The sequence below is a fragment of the Stegodyphus dumicola genome, chromosome 5, assembly GCF_044657685.1.
Source record: "Stegodyphus dumicola isolate Sdum_Otavi_A_Nest chromosome 5, ASM4465768v1".
Taxonomy (NCBI): Eukaryota; Metazoa; Arthropoda; class Arachnida; order Araneae; family Eresidae; genus Stegodyphus; species Stegodyphus dumicola.
The window spans coordinates 50,483,461-50,498,808 of NC_140772.1; the positions used below are offsets into that span (position 1 = coordinate 50,483,461).

Consider the following 15,348-nt stretch of genomic DNA (forward strand, 5'->3'; position numbering starts at 1 on the left):
ATCAGCCAAGAAACCCCACTGCAACATTATGATCTGTTAAGTCAGAAACAAATGTACTCAATAGCAAAACGAGATAATCAGAAAAAAGACACTGAATTTCAGAAGTGCAAATCCACATATATTAAAACTTGAGTTGCTTCATCATTGGTGATCTTATGGATAATAAGAAAGCATTTTATAATCTGTAATTAAGTAATACACAACGAGGTAAAATAATGAAAGAGCTTTTAGTCTTACTTTTAAATCAGCAAAGGGGGGGGGGATAAAGAAATTACAAATTGATTTTTATTTGGCTAACAAGCCAAAGGTACTGGATAAGGGTATTTCTGATTACCAGTAACTTAAATTCTACTGCACGTCTAGCACGATAAAAGATTAATTTATACACAAATAATTATTCAGTTTGAAGACACTCACACAGCTATGGTAGAAAATGTTTATGTGTCATTTTCAAAAATATTGTCATATTTGTTTGATTCACCACAAAAAGACTTCCATACTTGTTGGCTAAAGCTGCCTTGGTAAGAAATGGCAGCCAGCATGTTTTAGCTTATAGAAACACATACTGATCTGCACATGCAGTTTACTTCTTTCTTGTTTTTTATGTATGCAGTTTATATTTATTCAGATATGGAAAATTTTATGAGCTTTTCCACTTTACCAAACAATCAATATACTTACAACTTTCAATCTTCAGTCTCCTATTATTGAAAAAAAAATTAGTTTGTATACGAGTTCACTGTGCAGTAGAAAGATGGCGACATCATATTTTAGGTATGTTTCTATATGTTGTGTCTTGTCTATTTATATGTACAGTTAAAAGTCGTTAATCCGGACTCGTCGGGACTTCGGCGATTCCGGATTATAGATCATCAGTTTAAATCTGGTAAGATGGCATGCAGAAATTATATAAAATTAAAAATATGAAATAAACAGACATAATTTCTTCTTCAGATACAAAGTTTCGCTGTTCAAGTCCTATAATTGCTGTGTCGAGAATACCGACTAATTTGTCAATCGAAATTTTTTCATTTTCAATAACCTCTCTGGCACTTTCTTCACTATCGGAAGCGAATTATAATGAAGAGGAATTTGATTTAAATTATATCAAAGACAAAGTACATCGTGATGAAATACTACATTTAGTAAGGAATTATAAGAAAAATAAAATAAAAACATCTGAACTGAAGATAAGGATAGTGCTGACAGATCAACTTCCAATTCATTGCGCGCCGCAGCGTTTTTTCCCCCCACCGCAGAGCAGCGTGAAATTGATAAACAGATTTCGGAATGGTTAGATAAACAAAGGATTATGCCTTTATCCATTTTTAGCAGCAATTCCACTTTTTGTTTAATGGACTTCCAAACATACTTTCGCTTTGTAGATCCTTAACATATTAGAAAATATATATCGGAAATTCTATTTGACATAATTGAAAGTTCAAGCTTACTTTTATAAAATTGCTTTAACAGTCTGCAAAAAATAATAAGCCAGATCCAATTCGAAGATTACGGAACAACGCAATCTGCAACATTAACTGAATTAGATAATTTTAGCTTAGCTTACACCGTCCGTTATACATTAAACGCGCATGCATAAGCGTATTATGCGCATGCGCACACGCATATTCGCAGCCGTAAAGGTCTTACGCGCAGAAAGTTTGTAGCTTTGAGGTCCGGATTATAGATCATTCCAGTTTATGGGTGTCCGAATTAACGACTTTTGACTTTATATGTTATAGAAATTTTAAGTATATTTCTACATTTTGTTGAATTGCAATAAATTGCTTATAAAATCGTATTCATTATTTTTAATAAAAATTGCATTAAATAAAATAAAAAACACAAATTAAAATTAAATTCCTTTTGCATACATAAATAAATTGCTTCTGTTATTTATACTACACATACTGAAATATTTTTCAATAAGTAAATTGTAGACTATATCGAAGTATCATTGTGTGTGATAAAAAAAAAGAAAAAAGGGGGAATGCAAAAAAGGGGGTAGTGCTATATCTCCCATTCTACTGGGCTGATTGACAAAATTCAAATTGAGTTTTCCATGTCTCTAGAGCGCGGCTTAGGATATGTATTAGATTTATATATAGCATTATTCTAATATAGATACTTTGACACAAAATCAGACCTTTTCTGAAATGACATGGCAAGTTTTTTCCATATTTCGATTCTACGATTCAAATTATGCCAAACAGCCAAGTTTTGTAAAAGTTGCACGAGTAGTTTTTTAAAAATAAGCTCCCAAAATTTTAGCTTCTCAATGTGAATTCAATTTGGTATGTATTTACTAATATCTCTTTTCTTATTAAACTTACTTGGTTCCTTCCTTCACAGTTTGAAATTTAGGTTCATTCCAAATAAAATTTACTTATTTTTTATGATTTATTTTTTTAATTTGTATTTTAAAATAATTTCTATAAATTTTTGGAAAAATTTTTGAATTGTAACCTATATGATGTTTACCATCATTTTAAAGTAGATGTATTTCTAAGTATAAATGCAAAAAATTGGAGCTTTTTGTTCAAAATTTTCGAAGATATACGTGAATTTACATACTGGTGTGTTTTGAAATTTGGCATGGTTGTTGAAAGCAATAATAACATTTAAAGTAGTTTATGCACTTTGTTCAAATTATTTGAAAGAAAGAACGATGTGACTTTTTCCCACTCATGCACAATGTAAAAAAGGTAGGAACAATGTGGCTTTTTTTCCGCTCCTGCACAATGGAAGGGAAAGGAAAATAGGTTGACATGAAAGAAGTGAATTATTCTTGGTGCATGCTGAAAAAAATGCAACAAGCTAAATTTTTGAATTTCTTTGTAAATTTCGCACCAAATTTTATAAAATTTAATATTTAGGCATAATTCGAATCGTAGAATCAAAATATGGGAAAAAATTGGTATGTTTTTTCAGAAAAAAGACCCATTTTGTGTCAAAATACCTACGTTATAACAATGCTATCGACAGTAAGACCCCGCATACGTTCCATCAAAGTAGAGCAAAAAGCGAAACAGCGCTAAACGAGGCTATTTTAACATGTAAATAATGGGGTTAGGGGAAGATGGATAGAAAATTGGTTAGGTATTAAATTAATTAATTTTTTTAATAAAAATAAAACCAAACACTTATTTAAAAAAAAAAAAACCAATATAAATGAATATACTTATAAAAACAAATAAAACATGTTAAAATAGCCAAGTCAATCAGATCATTCAGTTTATTCTGTGTTTCCAATTTTCTGTCTTTTTGTCAAGAAGGCATCTAATGTAGTTTGCGTTTTCTTTTTGCATTCTGTTAGAAGTTGTTGATAAGTGGATAAAGCATCTGGTAACACCTCGTCTTGCTTTTGAACTCCTGTCAAAATTTGGATCAGTTTTAACAAATTGGTCCATAATTTCAGTTATAGTGGTCAAACTCCTTTTTACACAAACACCATCGAAAATTCTTTTTGCTCTTCTTCAAAATCACTATTATCAATATTTTTGTTTTCTTCTTGCGCAGTTAATTCCTTCAGCTCATCATTAGAAAGACTAGCTGCTGTTTCTTGAACTATTTCTTCAATGTCTTCTACATTTACCTCTTCTAAACCGCTTTGTTTCGCTAATTCCACTATTTCATCCATATCGACAGTGTCCAATGTCTTCACTCTTACTTAAATCTTGCCAAATGTTCTTCCATACTCCTTTCAAAGATCTTTCTGTTATCTCATTCCAAGAAAGGTTCATGTTTTCTACAGCATTCCTGATATTGTAGTTTTTCCAAAATTATCTTATTGATTGCTTCTCTTCTCCATCTTTTTTCAAACATCTGCTTAAATGTTTGCCACAAGTATTTAGTTCGCCTTAAAATTGTATATAACGCCTTGGTCCATTGGTTGGATTAAGGCAGTTGTGTTAGGCGGCAAGAAAACCACTTCGACTGGAATGCATGTTGTTAAGTCTGATAAATTTGTTGGGTGGCTTGGAGCATTATCAATTAATAGTAGTGCTTTTTTTTTTTTTTTTTTTGGTTCAAGATTTTTTAATTTTGCAATGACATTTAACAGACGGGCAGAAATGTTCAATGAACCTATCCTGGAAAACTTTCATAGTTATCCATGATTTTTTATTAGACTCCCAAATTACAAGTACAGTTGATTTAGATATGCCTTTCATTGCTCTTGGGTTTTTGGAGTGGTAAACTAGTAGTGGTTTTAATTTGAAATCTCCGCTTGCGTTACCCCCCAGTAGAAGTGTTAAGCGATCTTTTGCAGCTTTAAATCCTGATGCTCGTTTCTCTTCACGGGATAGAAATGTTCGTTTTGGCATTCTTTTCCAAAACAGGTCTGTTTCATCAACACTAAAAACCAATTCTGGAGGGTAGTTTCCTTGTTCAATTATCGTTTTTAATGTCGCTGAGAATTCAGCCGCCGCTTTCATATCACCACTTGCTGCTTCTCCTACACTTGCTGCTACAATCTTTATGTTGTGAAGATTATTTTGATGTTTAAATCTATTAAACCATCCTCGACTAGCAAAGAGAGTTTCACTTATGTCACTTGCCTCAGCCTTAATGTAATTAAAAATTCTTCTAGCTTTTTCCATTATGATAGATTGGCTTAATGGCATATTGCGTTCAATTTTGTCGTCAACCCATATAGACAGTCGTTTTTCCATTTCCTCTATAATGTTATTTCTACAACAGGTAATTCTAGCTGCAGTTGTCGACGACAGTATTTTTTCTTTATTCTTAAGAATTGTCCTTATTGTTGAAGTTGCCAAATTCAATGCAGCACTAATTTGAGATTGATGTTCACCAGAATCTAATCTTCTAATCACTTGCATTTTAGTTTCCAGTGAAATGCTTTTTCTGGTTCTTTATTTTCTTGTTTTTTATTATCACCCATGATAAAAACTATAGATCATAATATTTGTCACTGTATTAATCGTTATAGTATTATATAAATTTATACTTACAATAATGTCAACAAATGTTTCAAATGATAAAAATGCGTCCGTACAGCATCGCACCAAACAAGAAACACAACTACACTGTTTTCGATATGTTATTTGGAAACCTAGCGCTGCACACAATTTCGGGGAATCCCCGTAGTGTTGTGAGCAATTTCGGGGAATCCCTGGGTTGAAATAAAAGAGTGCTAAACGAAACAGCATTAAGTGGGGTCTTACTGTATAAATCTACTATATATCCTATCCTAAGTCGCACTTTTGAGACATGAAAAACACAATTCAGATTTTCTCAATCGGCCCAATAGAAAGGGAGATATAGAACCATCCCCCCTTTTTTGAGCAGTGTACATATTTAGTTTACCATCATAAACATACCTATGGCAGAAAATGATTTTATGACATTTTCAAAATAGTCATATTTATTTGATTCATCACAGCAAGACTTCTACATTCAGCCAATGGTATGGCACCCATTTTAAATCCTGTAAAGATAGTTTTAAAAAACTCAATAATAAATTTAAGTTAACAGCTTTTTAAATTAATTAAAATATAATATATTTATTTTTTTAAAAAGACAGTACAACCATGTTTTCTTAATATAGATATCTTGTTCCATTAGCATCAACATGTTCTACATTTACTATAATCTAACTCTTAAAAGCACTAACACTAATGACAAGTCTCAAAATTTCCAGTATGCACCGCAACCTGGCAACCATGTGCATAACAATTCTTAGGACTTAACAAGCAACACTGTTATTTTTGTTGTATTCCAAGTTTTAATGGTTTTTATAGCCAACTGAGGAAATTTTTTCCTACTTAAACTCAACTTTCAAAATATGTGCTTGTGAGATTTATCAAAAATGGAAAAAAATTTCTACAGGAACACATTACTTTACTGAAAAATTGCTAACGAGAATAACTGCTTTCAATTGCTGAGTGCTACATGAGCTGAATGAAGCAGATAAGAAAAGACAAGTTTGTACTTGAACTAATCTGCTTAAATATCACTTGAGATGAAAAGTGGATTTACTTCAAGAACACAGGCCAAAAAGCGGGTTTGTCTGCACCCAGTGAGCCATGGGCAGCATCGCAAAGTGCTATTTGACTAACAAAAAGATCGTGCTTCGTTCCACAAAGAGAATCTGGAAAAATGTAAAAATCTCAACATTAAGGTGTACCACAGATGCTAGTCCATGTTGATGCTGCTATCGAGGAAAAATGTTGACCTGAGTTCTGGTACATTCTGGAGTTCTGGTAACGCTTCATCAAGATAATGGAAGGACACGTTTCTGCATTCACCTGCTGGTCTGGAATCTTCGCTACATATTTGTAAAAATAAAGGGGGAAATAAAACAAATATTTCTCTTTTTAGTAGCCTAGAAGATAAAATTTCTAACAAAACTACAGCAGGTGCTATTTAATGTGATCATATTTGTCCATGGTTATTTTGATACCCTCACACAGTCAGAGAAATAATCTTCAAATTAGTAATGGAGTAATTTAATATAAGTAAATATAACTAGAAACACATAACATTAGGAAAATGCAAAATTTTACGAACTGTTGATGACATTTCTGAAATTATTTAACTGATGCTCTACTCTTACTAGTAGGGGTCGTCTGATTAGAAGAGGAAAAAAAACTGTTCTCGTGTGTTTCAGAGAATAGACCATCTGAAAAAATCTTTGGAACCTCCTAATAAAGGACCATTCCCTGTTATTGATTGCAAAGATAAATATTTTACTATTAACATAAAAGGAAAACATGTTAATTTATCCCTGGATTACTTGAAACCAGCTTATATTTTAGCTCAGGAAAATTCTCAGTTAACAAAACATAACAGCAAATTGTAGAGACCGGACTCAAATTCAGATGTGGATCAAAATCACTCTTGCACAGGTACATGTTTACTTGTTAAATTGAAGGACTGTACCTAAATTCTACTGACAGTGGTCAACACTGCAATGTCAGTTACTACAGTACAAAATATGGATTCGTCGGGACTTCTGAGATTCCGGATTTCTGTGGATATTAGATCATCAGGTTAAATCTAGTAAAATGACATGTAGAAATTATAAAATCAAAAATATGAAATAGTGTTTTATGAAATAATGAAGTATTTATGATATAAAAGGTATCAAAATTTACATACAAACAAACAAAACAAAAAAAGGGGGTTAATATTCATTTGTTTACCTTATTAAACATTTCTTTCAATGTAAGTTGTTTTAAATTGCTTGAATTTTGTGCTAATACTTTCTCTTTAATTCTGTAGACAGACATAATCTCTTGTTCCGTTCCATTGTTGAAGCCCTGTAATTCCTGTGTCGAGAATTTCGCTTAGCTCAATTCAAAATTTTTTCATTTTCAGTAACTTCTCTGTCACTTTCTTCACTACTGGTAGCAGTATTTTCTGAATCTAGAACCATACTACAGATTTCCCCATTCATTAACTGATTGATGATCGAGGAGTACTGCTATCACAATGAAAAACTGCCTTTATATCATCTTCATTTATTACTGCCTCTCCACATTTCTTTACAAAATCCATTAAGTGGAAAACTTCACCTTTGTTTTGCGATATCCGAAAACCTTTAAAATTAGCGGCTATTATCATCAAATTTAACTATCCTTCACTATGACTAACGACACTAATGACAAGTTGTTTCGTTAAATTTTATCTTGCTTCTATCGTGCACTGAGACAATTAAGCCTGAATTGTATTAATTTAGTTATTTATTATACTTATGTCTATTTCTTGCACATGCTTAAGGCTTATAAGAAGTCTGAATAAATATAAATTCCCACATATACTGAAGCCTTATTGAGGGCCGGCGCTAGATATCTTACCGCCTGATGAAGTCTCCTCTTAAATTCTTGACCCGGTGCGGCGAAGTTTTGTTTATATTCATATTTCTTTTATGCTGAATGGCAACAAGTAGTTATATTTCTTTTACGCTGAATGGCAACTATAGTGATTCGTGATTATTTTGTTTTCGAATGTTGATTCTATTGTTATTTAAGTAGCAGCTCATTTTTGAGAGCTATAAAAATAAAAGCAGTAAATTTGACTATTTGTTAGTGATTCTTGTTGTTTCTAATTATAATTCAGTTTGAATATCAGTAGTCAAGAGTACAAGATCACAGATTTTTCATTCAGCTTTTGCCACACAGTAATTCGTCCTTTGGATTCGTCTTCAAATATAATATTGTTTCAACATGATAAATCAGTATTTACACATCATCCTGTCGACTACAAAAGTAGGCAAAGATCTCACTAATCGTTCCTACAGAACTCTGGGATAGCATAGACCTCTACATTTAATAAACAATCAATCTGCTTCGTTTTCACTCTTGTAAATGGCTTCAAAAATGTCTACTATTTTGTTAGGCCCTCTAATTTTACAAGAAGCTCTGTTTTGAAATGCTATGAGTACAAACTTCCTGCAGGTGACTGTTATAGTCTATTACTATTTTGTCAGACATATTCAGCTGATCATATTAAGCCGATTAATAGAGACTTTTTTTATGGTAGGTTCCTATAGCTTCGAAAACAATCCACTGCTTGCTGTTATATAGAAGGCTCATCCCAAATTTAAAGCATTTTTCAAAATACAGCAATGGTTCATTTATATTCTTACTAATAAAAACAAATAGTGGCTTATCGAAAATCAATCAGGCTTACATCAAATGAATGTAGATGTTATGGGTGTGCTGTTATGTTAACACTAAATTTCACAGCTTGGCAACAGTTTCATGGTCAAGGGAATGAAATTGTAAGTACCAATAAAACTTTGCTTATTGTGTACTTTATGGACGTTTATTTTCCTTGTCAAGGAAGAATTTCCTTCTTGATGATTGCCCATTATATACATGTGCCCTACTGACAGTTCTGACGGTGTCAGGGCTATTCCAAAAGATTCTTTTACATCTGCTGAAAGTTAAATTTTGGGTCTCATTTCATTTTTTTGTAGGATAAATCACGGTTTCCTTGGCATTAGCTTGGAATATAAGTCACACATAAATATATTTTCAAACGTTTCACAGAATTTTCATCATTTTAGAACATCCAAAATAGTTGAAAGCTTTGTATTAAGGATTTTTTTGTAAACTTCAAATACTTTTTACATCTTTAAGAAATGATGAATAATTAATTCACTCTTCTAACAGAAGTAGTAATTAATTTTCAGCATCTGGCCATGCTCATTTCAGATATGGAACTATTAATATATTCTAGTAAACAAGAAATAATTTCAAAATGCAAATGGTAATTCTCATGATATATTTCAATATTTTTAGTCCAGTTTACATGACTGTGTCCAATTTAAGTGCTCTCTCCAGTGATGGGAGATAAGTAGGATGCATAATGCTGGTCACTGAGCATACAAATAAATCACTTCATATAGCCTTCTGTATACTGTCATGGCTGATACTATTCTTTCTGCAGTAGAAACAAGCAAGGATCTAAGCTAAGATGGAGTTGCAGTCTTGTTGTGACATAGCCATCTTCAGAATTGTTAACTCTTGGCTTCCTTTCAACAGGACTTCAAAAGACTGAACCAGTAGCTAGAAATTGGTTCCACAACTGGCTTACTATGGAATGGTAGGCAATTAGCCATCTTGCATTGTCAGCCTGTCATTGACCTATGGCTCTGTAATGCATTTCCGCTAGCAAATGTCACCTTGAACTCATATTTGTACTTTAGCCATCTCAAAATTGTTTAATATATTGTTGTTCACTGAACAGCGTTTCCCTCCTAAACAGCTGGATTTTAAGTTGTATAGTATTTACATACCGGCAGCACCACTTTTTTGCATAATGCTACTCAATGCAGTTGTTTTTTTATTTATAACATATCCTAATTTTAAGAAATTTGAGCTGCTTTTTAGCAATTTATCACAACTTTTCAATTTGTAGCTGACATTTTGGAAACCAGTGAAGATACATGTACAACAATAAATATTACAAAGAGGCTCATACTTTTCCTAACTTAAATACAAACTGGTCTGTCATAGCTGGATGACCTATGCATTTGTGAATTTTCAATTTATTATGTGATGTTATTCAACAAAATTCACTTAGTTCTGTTTTGCTGAATTAATTTCTACAGTGATTCTTTAAACGTATGGCGAGTTCACGTTCTACTACGATTCCTGTCAACTTGTGGTGAGCTATTTTTCTACTGATTCTTTCAGCTTGTGGTGAATTCCTAATTTCTTTAAAGAAATTTGTGCATTTAATTTGTTTATAACTCAGAATTCATTTAATACGTTTTTGTCTATTTAATTGGCTTATAGTTCACAATTCATTTAATGAAACTCTGTGTTCTTGATTATATTCTATATTCATAATGGAGAGTTTCAAAACTTCACTTCATAAAAAAAAAAAAAAAAAGCACTTAAATTCTTAATCACCCGCTTAAAGAACAAAACTCTAGATGAAATAAATCAATTGGATTTTGCTAGCTTAAATGTTAGAAGAAATGGATTTAATTCTATGACAGAAAAAATGAATATTTTCGCTAAAACAATTGGGTTGTGTAGCAAAAATAAAAAATTTAACACATACTGTGTGGAGAAAGAACTGATGAAATGTTAGCTAATTTAGATACAGCAATTTCAAGATGTAAAGAAAGTAGAGTTGATTCTGCAGTACCAACACAAACAGTGCTGATGAAAGCATCTGATTCTACTGAAATTAAAATTCCTGTTTTCTCCTTACCTACATTTTCTGGTAGTACTGATGAATGGTTAACATTTTCCAATATATTCCAATATGTTTTCCTACAGCTATTTATAAAAATAGCTGTAGGAAAAAATGAAAGATTGTTATGGCTCAGTTACAGTAATTAAAAGGAGTTTTAAAAGAGGATGCTCAAAAGATAATACAGTCACTTTCTATTACTGACAGTAATTTCAAATTTGCTTGGGATCTCCTTGCAAAGTGACATTTTCATAAACGTGAGATACTGTCTTTGTCGATAAAAAATTCTTAAATTTGCCCTCCCAAAATTGATGACATTCTTAGGAAGTGAGCAGGAAAAGGAGCAATTATTGATCAAGCAAAGCGATAAGGAAGTGCATATTTGATAATATAATATAGAGGTTGTTAGAATTAAGAACTTTTTTAGAAGATGTAGATAACCCTAATGTTTCACTTGTTGGTATGCAAATAGTGATGGACTGTCGCCAATAGCGCAATAAACATTATGAACTGGAAAACCTGCAAAAGAGTTAACCATGTAAAGTCGCTTATTCTTTACACTCACTTTTCTCACTCCTTCAGGAAAGGACAGTATGATACTGTCTATAGTATAACTCCCGTTTCAATATATATATATTTGAATACTAAAGAATCTTAATCTATTTTCATGTATTAATAAAATGTGTTTGTGATCTTACAATTTCCGTCTACAACCTGTTTTCGGATTACAAGTTAATTCGGTACGATCTCGCTTGATGCAAGGTAAGAGAAATCATTTTGCTTTCTACTTTTAGTAATTTTGTGAAATTTCAAGCCTATAAAAATGTTTTACAACATCACTAACAGAAATATTGTGGAATGATCTTTCAGAATTGGAAACTCTTCTTTCTACATCATATATAGCCACAAAAAAAGCTACAATCTGAAGAATTAACAAGAGACGAGAATGAAAGAATATGATGTTTGTTCTTTCTGAAATGGAGGGTTAATTACAGAAGGAATCATTTCTTCAATCAAGGGAAAAAGTAATTAATTTGTCAGAAAAAGAGATCTTGCTGGGTTCAATATATATATATAGATTCAAAACACCAAATTTTGTTGGAGCATGAACTTGTATTTAAGGAGGCAAAGAAAGCTGTCTATGAATGTTTAATAAGAATGAAATTATTTTCAGAACAATTGGAATATTCAAATCAGGACAGTCAAACTGCAGACATTGGAACTGAGTCTCTATCATCATCTTCCACTGATAAATTAGCCAGTTTAACTAATAACTGGCATTAGTTACTACTTCCTAATAACTAGCCTTTTAAGAAATAGAGAAATGTGATTGCTCTTGCAAGATACCTCTTTTAGAACTTAAAAAAATCTGTCCTGAAATGTTGAAAGATGTAGTAACTAATGCCAGTTTTTCCATTTCATAATAAATGCTAATATAAATAATTTGCTGTGCCATCAATTTTTTTCCCGTAGAATCGATTACTTCTTTTATATTAAACAAATAAGCTGTAACCCATGAGTTTATGTGAGTATCGTTTGCTTCATTTTATTGTTGCAAACAGCGTAAATTTCTTTTGTTTTTCTTCCTTTAGTTTTGAACTTTACATGTGGCAACAAGATAATTGATTGATAGAATTGTGTTTGTGACAGCCATGTAGAATGGCACGCTTATTTTGTATCAATTATTTCACACCGCTGACATATTATTTATAATTAGTGTAATGAAATAAAAATGAAGGAATACAGTCCATGTGATAAAAGATTTTTGTTTGTGAAACATATTAAGTAAAGAACATTTATTGTTGGTTCGTTGAGCCGGAGTGCTAGTGAAGATAGTGACTGTTCTAAGCGCATTGTAACAACGCAAATATATATGGTTGGTAAAAAATTACTCCACTTTGTGAGGTAAGTGGATTTTGAACAAAAACCGATTTTAAGAACAATGTTGTAATACAGCATAGAAAAGTGTTTTGATTTCATTTAATAATAGTGTTAAGTGATTTAAGAACAATTTCTGTTTTTGAATTGATCAATTATGAATGAACTTATAACTCTTAAAACAAAAAGAGCTGTTTTACGCAGGAATGTTACTAATTATGTATATAAAATTGAAACTATTTTAACTGCAGATGAAATTAATTTAATAGAATTAGAGGAATGTTTCGAATTATTGACACAAAAGGAAATTGAGTTAAGGAAGCTTGATTCTGAAATCTAAAGTTTAATTACAGATACTAAAGAATTAGAAAACGAAATAGATAATGTTCAGGAGTATACAGATAAAATTTATTTGTGGAAATTTAAAGGTGAAAAAATATTAAAAAATCAAAATAGTAAAAATAATTCTAATAGTGTGATTTCAGAACAGGTTCTTGACAATATTAAATTACTCAAGTTAACATTACCAACTTTTGGTGGTAATATTACAGAATGGATAGCTTTTCAAGATCTTTTCAGTGCTTGTGTAAGAAATAATACAAATTTATCTAATGCTCAAAAATTGCAGTATTTGAAGGCTTCGTTGAAAGGTGAAGCATATCGCATTATTCAAACCATTCAAATTTCGGATTGTAATTTTGAAATAGCATGGAATCTGTTAGACGAAAGATATTCAAATAAGAGAGAACAAATTTTTGCATATATTAAACATTTTCTAAGCTTACCAACTATTCAAAATGAATCAGCATTTGCTATTTTAAATTTAGTTGACAATATTAATGAAATAATTGGTTCTTTAGAAGTATTGAATCAAAACATTGATAAATTTTGGTGACACTTTAATGACTTATTTAATTTTGCAAAAATTCTGGTGGGAACGTCAGTTAAAATCTAATGAGATTCCAAAACTTATGACTTTAATTGAATTCCTAAAAAACTATGCAAGAACACTTCAAAATAGCAAATTAACAAGTAATAAGGTATCTAAATCTGTGTTTCAAAATAAGAATAATGTTCTGGTTTCTAGTTTGGGTTGTGGTTATTGTAAAGAAGATCATAGTTTAGCCAAATGTTCGAAATTTCTAAATTTATCGGTTCAGCAAAGGATAGAATTTGTAAAATCTAATCGTTACTGTTTTAATTGTTTATCTAATATGCACTTGCTCAAAAAATGCAAGAGTTTAAATACATGTCAACATTGCTTTAAGAAGCATCACAGTATTTTGCACATTGTAAATAATTCAAAGAATAAAACTCAGTTAAACAGTATATCTCCGCCTACACAATCTATCCCTAAAAGAGATGAATTAACGAGTCCTAAGGACGTTTCAGCCACAGTTTGTGCCTCTCATTATGATTCGAATGCAAAAAGTAATCAAACCATTCACATTTTATTGTGTACTGTTTCAATAAAAGTTCAAAATTCTGAACAACAATTTGTGAAGTGTGGATGTTTATGTGACACTGGATCTCAGAGATCATTTATTTCAAGGGATTGTGTGAAGAAATTAGAATTACGAGTGAAAGATAATTCCATTTCTGTATCATGTCTAGGAGAATTTAATGCTATAAGTAATGGGGAAGTCGATTTAGTATTCACTTCTCATTTTAAAAGTGATATTCATGTATCAACATCAGCGTTTGTACTGGACAAGGTGACAGATAACATTCCCTATGTATCTTTGCCATCAATCATCTTCAATAACTTCAGTGATTTACAATTAGCTGATCCATTATTTTACAAGTCACAACCAGTTGACATTTTATTTGGAGTAAATGTATTTCTGCATTTAATGACGGGAGAAATTGTCAAACGTGGTCCTGATCTACCATTTGCTCTAAATTCGAGGTTGGGATGGATAATTTCGGGTACTACAAATTTTGAGCCAGTATATGTAAATCATTTGAATGCAAACACAGATGAGTTAGTAAATTCTTTCTGGGAGTTAGAAAAGTTTCCAAATGTACAAACTTTAACAAATGAAGAAAACTTTGTGAAGAACATTTTAAAAACTCTCATTTTAGAGACACATCAGGTCATTATTCAGTTGCATTACCATTTAAACATAATAGAGATATTCTCGGTGACTCCCGTGAAATGGCGCACAGAAGATTTCAATACTTGGAGAAGAGGCTGTTATCTATGAAAGAAATTTACAACCAGTATATTTAGCGATTGATGAAGAATTGAACTTTCCAAAGGCAAAGAATATAGTTTTAAGAGATTTTTATGTTGATGATATGTTAACTGGTGTAAAAGATAGTTCGGAAGGTATTGCATTGATAGACGAATTGCAACAACTGCTAAAAAGGGGTGGCTTTAAACTTCATAAATGGTCGACAAGTGAACCATCATTGTTAAAAACCTCTGGCTTAACAAATACAGATAGTGACATTATTCATCGTGTAATAGAAGACAAAACATTGAAAGTTCTGGGATTGGAATGGCATCCGGACAATGATGAATTCAAATGTAATGTCGGTGTAATAGAGTATTAAAGTGTTCCGACTAAAAGGATTATTTTGTCATTCGTAGCAAAGCTATTCGATCCATTGGGGTGGATAGCTCCATTTGTAATTCTCGCTAGAATGATCCTCCAGCAATTGTAGAAATTACAATTATCATGGGATGATCCTGTAACAGAAGAGATTGATCGAAATTGGAGAAATCTATGTAGAGAAGTTAAACTTTTGAATTCTATAAATATACCTAGGAAAATTCTGCTATCTGATTAT

The 15,348-nt window shown here is 31.6% G+C and overlaps 1 protein-coding gene across 3 annotated transcripts in view; it reads right to left on the bottom strand.

The window, feature by feature from the left end:
* Positions 1-15,348, bottom strand: part of Med (Smad/Smad4 homolog Medea) — a 69,742-nt gene that overhangs the window by 47,143 nt on the left and 7,251 nt on the right. For 2 of the 3 annotated variants that reach the window (XM_035360475.2, XM_035360473.2), the window contains exon 2: positions 5,343-5,449. The exons of the other annotated variant lie outside the window; for it this stretch is intronic. The gene's annotated coding sequence lies outside the window, so the exon portion shown is untranslated. The remainder of the gene's footprint in view (positions 1-5,342; positions 5,450-15,348) is intronic. 3 annotated transcript variants of the gene reach the window in all.